This window comes from Maniola hyperantus, chromosome 10 (assembly GCF_902806685.2).
Source record: "Maniola hyperantus chromosome 10, iAphHyp1.2, whole genome shotgun sequence".
In the NCBI taxonomy this organism is placed as follows: domain Eukaryota; kingdom Metazoa; phylum Arthropoda; class Insecta; order Lepidoptera; family Nymphalidae; genus Maniola; species Maniola hyperantus.
In genome coordinates, this window is record NC_048545.1 from 11,169,609 (window position 1) to 11,176,898 (window position 7,290).

At 36.9% G+C, this 7,290-nt stretch overlaps 1 pseudogene; it reads right to left on the reverse strand.

Moving 5' to 3' along the window:
* Positions 1 to 933: 933 nt before the first annotated feature.
* On the reverse strand, positions 934 to 6,283 carry LOC117986132 (angiotensin-converting enzyme-like; annotated as a pseudogene).
* Between the last annotated feature and the right edge of the window lie 1,007 nt (positions 6,284 to 7,290).

Genomic DNA, 7,290 nt, shown 5'->3' on the forward strand with positions numbered 1-7,290 from the left:
CTTTTTTTTGAAGTAAAAAAAAAAATGGATTAGATTCACTAATAGATTTTCTTTGCTTAGTATTATTTAGAAATCGAATATTGTTATCGATTGCTTAGAAATCGAATACTATTGAATTTATAGATTGCCGTATGCCGTGATCATTGCCACAAACGCGCTGCGTTTTCGCACCAAGCAACTTAAGTTTCTCGCTCGAAAGACGTTTGCAAATCGCCAGTGTGATAAGACCCTAAGACATTAACCTACTTTGAAACAACAAATAAGTCGCAAATAATAAATAGAATAACTTTATAGAATCTGATACCTACTTATTTAATTTGTATAATAATTTAACTTAGTGATGGATAAATGGAAACTTTGTAATGCCCTGGGTGGATCGAATGGAGATTTTTTCTAAATTATTCTACTGTCAATCTAAATAAGAATATTGGTAGAAACATACTTACGACCTACGGTACACTTCATTATGGTATAACATACTTACTCATTGCCATTCGCCAAGCCTCGACACCATTCGCTATTACTCGGCGCGCTCCGTCTGCGCTTGTCCTAAGTTTGTTATGTCAATCGCAATGTTTCGGATTGAGCATAGAGATGGATTGAGTATGCTGCGTAGGCCCTACTGGCCGCTATAGTGTCAATGGGGTGGGGTGGCGAGCGCGGAGATCCACCTGGGGGTGAGCCCTAGGGCTCGAATAAACAATTGGATAGACTGGAGGGTAACGTCTTCTTCCTAAGGGCGCGTCCTGTGAGACTTGGACCACGACTATAGGTCATTAGGTCGATTCTGAAAATGATGGAAATGATAGTACTATCAGTCTAGGTCCATTTCGATAGGATGACACAAAAATAAAATAAGTTGCATTAGTGCAACAAGCACTGACGAATCACATACCAAAGAATTATGTAAAACTTGGAAATGAAACAACTGAAGATTTATTTAAAACATTTATTTTTTACTCCTTTTATCGAATTCTGAGACAAATTTGTTATATCATGCTTACTAACGAGAGTTAGTAATCTAACAATTAAAATAATTAAAATGCATCAATAGTTATATAGGTCTACATTGAATGCGACAGCCTGTCAAAGCATTGCTTTGTAGTTGTACGACCGAGACTGTGATGTATGTGATGTGAATATGATTCGGCCATGCTAATTGGCAAAGCAAAGCCTTGCGAAGTTGCCGCACTTAGTGTGAACACTAATAATAACAAAAATAATATTATTAAATACCTGGGTTGTCCTAATTCTTTAAAATAAATAATCTAGTTAAAACAATAAAAATGTTAGTAAGTAAATAAATAAGATCACATAAAAAGATAATGGTTTGGTCTTTGAGAGCAGAGTAAATAGAGATTTATAAAATTACCTTATTTAATTACAAATTTGATCGTTTCCTTTAATATAATATTTCTTTACTTATACGAAATTGAAACGCTTAAGGCACGGCGAAATTACATCTAACTAGAATTTACACCTATCGTACACAATTGGTAACCATTATTAAAACTTACTATATTTTTTCAAATTGTGATATGTACAAAAATATTTTTTTCATCTTCACTATCTAAGAATATTTTTACAGTTGCAATAGAAACAAACGCACAAACACACATTGAACTAAAGACAAACATAAATGCAACAGTTGAAACGGAATCTATAAAAGATACAGCACCATAGAGTAAGAATAAATAATCCACTTTTACACCAATTAATCTAAACCAAATTAAGCACATTAAAATCAAAACATAAAACATTTAACCATCAACACATTTGTACTCTACACTCCTCATAAATCGTATTGGCACAAATTCACTAGTGTCCTGAACAATTTATATCGGCTCCACCTTTAGAACCGATATTCTTCAAATCAGGGGTCTGTCTTCTTCTTTGTTTCTCTAGTTGTTTTCTATGGCTCTGTCGCTTTCTAGCAATTATTGCTACTAATATTACAACGACTGCAAGCGCAACAGCAACTCCGATCCACCAGTAAACGTTGTATGAAGCTTCTTTGGGATTTTGAGCATCACTTTGGTCCCCGGCTGCTACTGGATTCTTAATTTCCAAGACACCCACAGTAGACGTTTCATATTTAGAGTTCGAATCTTCTTCAGTCTCTATAATATTATCAAGGATGTCATCGTGAGTTTTTCTTAGAGGAACATCTTTCTTTTCATTTCCATCCTCAGATTTTGGTAGGCTGGTTTCTTCGGGAATTTCATTTTCTTGTAAATCAACTTCGGGAGGAGGTTCGTTGTAATCCTCGACAGAATGATCATTTGCTGGGTCTAATTGGTTATCCAAATATTCGTCTAACAGTCTAAAGTAATCCGTGAGTGCATTGTATTCTAGTCCATTTTCACGTTTTACCAATAGATCACTGATCATTTCAGGCCATGAGACGCTAAAACCCTGCATCATGACATCACTGAAAAGAAAAAAATTCAAAATTTCAGATAACTATAGTTTTATTACATTAACAAATATTTTTCTATTAAGGGTACTCACATTAGACGTTGATTATTTTGGAAAATATGTGTGATCAAATCCAAGTCATCTGATATTAGCTCTTCGGCAAATGATTGATAGATTTGGTACTTCAATATGAGACCTAGGAATTTCCTGAAAGTAAAATAACAATTTTCTTTATTTTGAACATAGAACGAAATTTCATGAAGGTAACTTGCTTGTACGTCTTTGTCTGCGTGAATTTAGAAATTTAAAATTCATAGTATCCTTTGCCCATCTCCAGGATCTTCACACTTCATGACCAATATAGGGGTTGAGCCGTGAAAGGTAACAGACTAACAGGCAAGCTCACAAACATTCACATTTCTATGAAAATTATATAGGTGCTCTTTCTTACCCGATATATGGCTTGTTAAACAAAACATATGGATCTCCAAGAATGTCAGAGCTTGAGGATTCTATTAGAGAAAAGTTTCTCCTGAACTCGCTCCAACTGTCTTCTACTTTTGATAAAGGAATTTGACCCATCAGGACTTTTATTCTCCATTCATCTATTGCCAAATAATAATTTAATCTGAAAAAGAGATAGAGAAGTAAAGATAATCATGAAAAAGAAAAAAAGAAAACTATTATTATTTTATTCGATGACCTCCATCTCACTAAAGTGAGCTATGGATTCCAGGATGAGTCAATTTGGGGATTTAAACTTCCAAATCGTCGCAGGTGTCGTCTTTATAAATAAGGCTAGTTTAAGACTCTACTTACCAGAAAAGTCATATTAACGTCAAGCAATCTAGCGTTTCAGTTCGACATATTGCATAGTAATTGATTAGATATTTAATAAAGCTTGTTAACCCTTTCTGGACTCTTTACTTATCAATATTATCAAGAAGAATCACAGTCAAAAAATTGGATCAGTGGTTATTTATTTATTTTTATTATTCATGTACCAAAAATTGTAGTTACAAAGTAATAATAAATTAAGTTTACATTGGAAATGCTTATCTCTAAACAGAGATTTCTTACTTACTTGGGCAAATCTCTCAATGCAATGATAAGCTGTAAGACCAGGCGGTGATGGTTAATATTGTAATTAAATCTTTCCAGAGGATATAGTCCTGCCCGATCAAGCGTATGAGGGTTCAGTGACAGAAGCGATACAAAACCTGGCACCGCTTCATAAATAGCTGTGAAAAACAAAAGACTGACATTAACAACGGAATACACAATCAAGAAAAGGGCTTCTTTAGGGGACCATTCAGACGACATTTGTCATATTCAACCTTGAAGCTGCTTCAAGGTTGAATATAACAAAAGGTCCCCTAAAGAAGCTCCTATCTTGACAAGGAGTTCCAGTGTGAGACTGTTCACAAAAGCACAAAAGGTAGTCCTTCGTGATTTGTGGTTATTATGAAATAGCAAGCGTCAAAGGTGCCACGCGTCGTGACTCGCGACGCCATTGTCGCTCATCAATCATCATCAACCGATAGACATCCACCGCTGGACATAGGTCTCTTGTAGGGTTTTCCACACGCCACGGTCTTACGTCGCCTGAATCCAGCGGCTCCCTGTGACTCGTCTGATGTCGTCCATCCACCTAGTTTGGAGTCTTCAAACACTGTGTGTTCCGGTGCGAGGTCGCCATTCCAGCACCAGGGACCTCAACGTCTATCGGTTTTACGAACTATGCGCCCTGCCCACCATGCTTGGAGTTTCTCTACGTGATCAAATCAGAAATGAGGAGATCCGTAGGAGAACTAAAGGAACTGACGTAGCTCAACGAGTTGCGAAACTGAAGTGGCAATGGGCAGGGCACATTGTCGCTCAATAACAAATTAATGATACCTGAATAACGTGGAGCTTCTCTCAAATATAAGTGTTATTGCTGTGTAGAGCCGTTGTTATTTTGAATCTTATCTTCGTGGCTGTCTCGTGCGCGTCCATATAGTTCTGAATGCTGACATCTTTGCACGATATAAATCTCAGTTTATTGGGTTGGCACCAGTCTACTATAGTTGGAGGACAAGTGCCGTTGAAGGCTGATTCTGTTAAGATATCGTTGGGGACTTCGCCTAAATTTAACTGTCTGAGTAAATTGTTTGCTTCCCTGTATGCGTTTAATCCTCCTATATCCTGCAAAGGTAAATATAGGTGAAAACGTTTTTCGACAAATTCTCTGGGGTAGCGGCTTTGTAAATAAGAGGTCCTGGTGAGGATATCGTCTAGGTCAAATTTCTAAATTAGTCAGGTAGGAGGTTCGGTTTGACCATTTACCTTTCTACTCGCAAATCCGTACCCCAAGTGAACTAGTGTTCGGGTACGATACCATGCAGAAACCTAAGGGGTACAAGCTGGGTTTGATAAAACTGACATACAAGGAACCACAAGCTTAATTTGCAATAATCTATAAAAACAGATTTGGTATGATACAACTTGCAGAATGCAGTATGCACCATCCGCCCTCCCACTAAAGCAGGAAAAGCAAGGTACACATACAACCAACACGCAACACCACAAAAATGTTCTAGAACACACTCAATGTATCTACGTTTCATTACATGTATGGTCATTAAATTGAAGTCTATAATATATCCTGCATTTAAAAAAAAGATATTGAGAATCATACCTTAAGTTGAATATTGGCGTGGACCTTTTGATATATATCTGGATATTTAGGTAGTAAACTCTCGATTAGATTAGACCAGTCATCCCCCGTGAGAGATCCTGTGGAATTAAATTTTCACGTAGAATCGATTCCTTTGTTAGACTGGATCCTAAGAGCCGCACGTACAATGGTTTTATTGTGGAATAAAACTTGGAAATGGGAAACGATGATAATTGAATTATTTTATAGGTCATAAATATTGTACAGATACCTACCGTATTTCATTGCTAACTCTTTACAAGTATTAAAATTTTCTAATAAAAAAACGGGCTGAATTGAGAACTACCCCTTTTTGGAAGTCGGTTAAAAATCAACAAATACCGATCGAGTTCGTGAAAATCCCTTATAAAAATGACCTGAAAATCTGTATAACTATTTTCCAATCATGGACAGTATGTCTTGCATAGAGTTACTAAGTGTGATAAGATGTAAGCTTGGACGAGATAATTCGTTCACTTCTTCATATTTCTACAAAATGAAACACCAACATAATTATTGTACGGGAGCGGTATGCTTGCTTGACCGTACCAAAAGGGAGATCTCCCACCGAAGCGGTTGGTTGTGCTCGGTAGCGCCAGCTGGGCCGACGGTTGTATTTTAATATAGTCCAAATTGCAGAAAACTCCGTTAGTGCGAGTACTGGCGACGATACATTTGTTCTGAATTACGTCATGATATGCTATCGATTGAATAGCGCCATCTAGTTGCAATTGTGGCAACCGCCACATCATAATAAAAAATCAACTGGCAACGATTTAAGACATTGGTGTAGAATTTATATAGAAATAGCTATGGCAGTGCCCTGCTGGCTCGTACGTCCTTCCATAGGCTTAGTAACGCCTTAATAAATTATACTACAACGTATCATATCTTCAGCTAAGCCAAATAGGTACAGGACCATAGAGGAGCCCTGACAATGCTGTTGCTAAAGTAAAACTTACTGAATAAATGCACAGGCAGTGGTTTCCCAACTTCTTCTGCACCTCGGAGCCTCAGAGTAACATACTTATGCAACTTTAGGTACAGGGGTTGAACGTGCTGCCAGATGTCACGAGCAGCCAACGTCGCCCCTTCATACTCTACCAGCGAGTCCCAATATTCCTCCACCAGGTCGTAATCTGTGGTGGAAATAATAAGATTGATAGTGATAGGTTAGATGACATTGACACACTACAGTACAATTTTGAATTATGATAGACCACAGATATGTCAAGATTTGCAACTAGCGTGGCCCCCTCAGTCCCTCTCGCTCAAGCAGATTTTCTTACTTGTGAAATGTCATTCCTTCTACACTTCACGTTGTTTGTCAAATACTCACGTACAAATACATTTTGACAAACAAAAAAAGTGGCCACGGTGATAAGGACAAAACATAATCATTTTGTCTCGTTCTAACAAGAGCTTAAATGCATTTAGCTATCTCGCTCTAACAGTAAGTGTCACAATAGGGCTACTTCTAACAGTCCTTATTCTGAGTGATAGACAGAAAACTTTTAGACAATACACAAAATAACAAAAATGAAATATGGTTGATAGAAGATAATGTCAAGTACTTCGAATGAGATGATTTAAACATTGTATTAATCCTACTAATATTTTAAATGTGAAAGTGTGAATGTTTGGATGTTTGTTACTCAGTCACGAAAAACCGGCTGCACAGATTTGGATGAAATTTGGAATGGAGATAAATTATACCCTGGAGTTAATCCATGAGCTACTATTTATCCCGGAAAATCAAAGAGTTCCCGCGGGATTTTGTAAAATGTAAATCCACGTGGACGAAGTCGCGGGCATCAGCTAGTAATTGTGATAAAGCCAAATCTCTATTAATACAGTCAAGAGTAGTAAAGCTATTTTTTTTTAAATTGAAGAAGCACGATAATACTTTATTAACTTCTTTAAACATAATATTAAACTGTAATAGACAACGCACTGTCGAAATAGCCTAAGCTGGTGGTCCTAGAAACTTAAAATTTTGTATCTATGTATCCTGCATTTTTATAGACCCTCACTAAGAAAGACTATTGAGAAATTTTAAGGATCCTTAAAAAGTAAAACCACAAGGGCGACTTGAGGTTTGAGGACCTTATATATGCCAGTTTACCTTAGGAAGATGTGAAAGAAGTTTCAGGTAGGTAAAGTAATGAAATGAA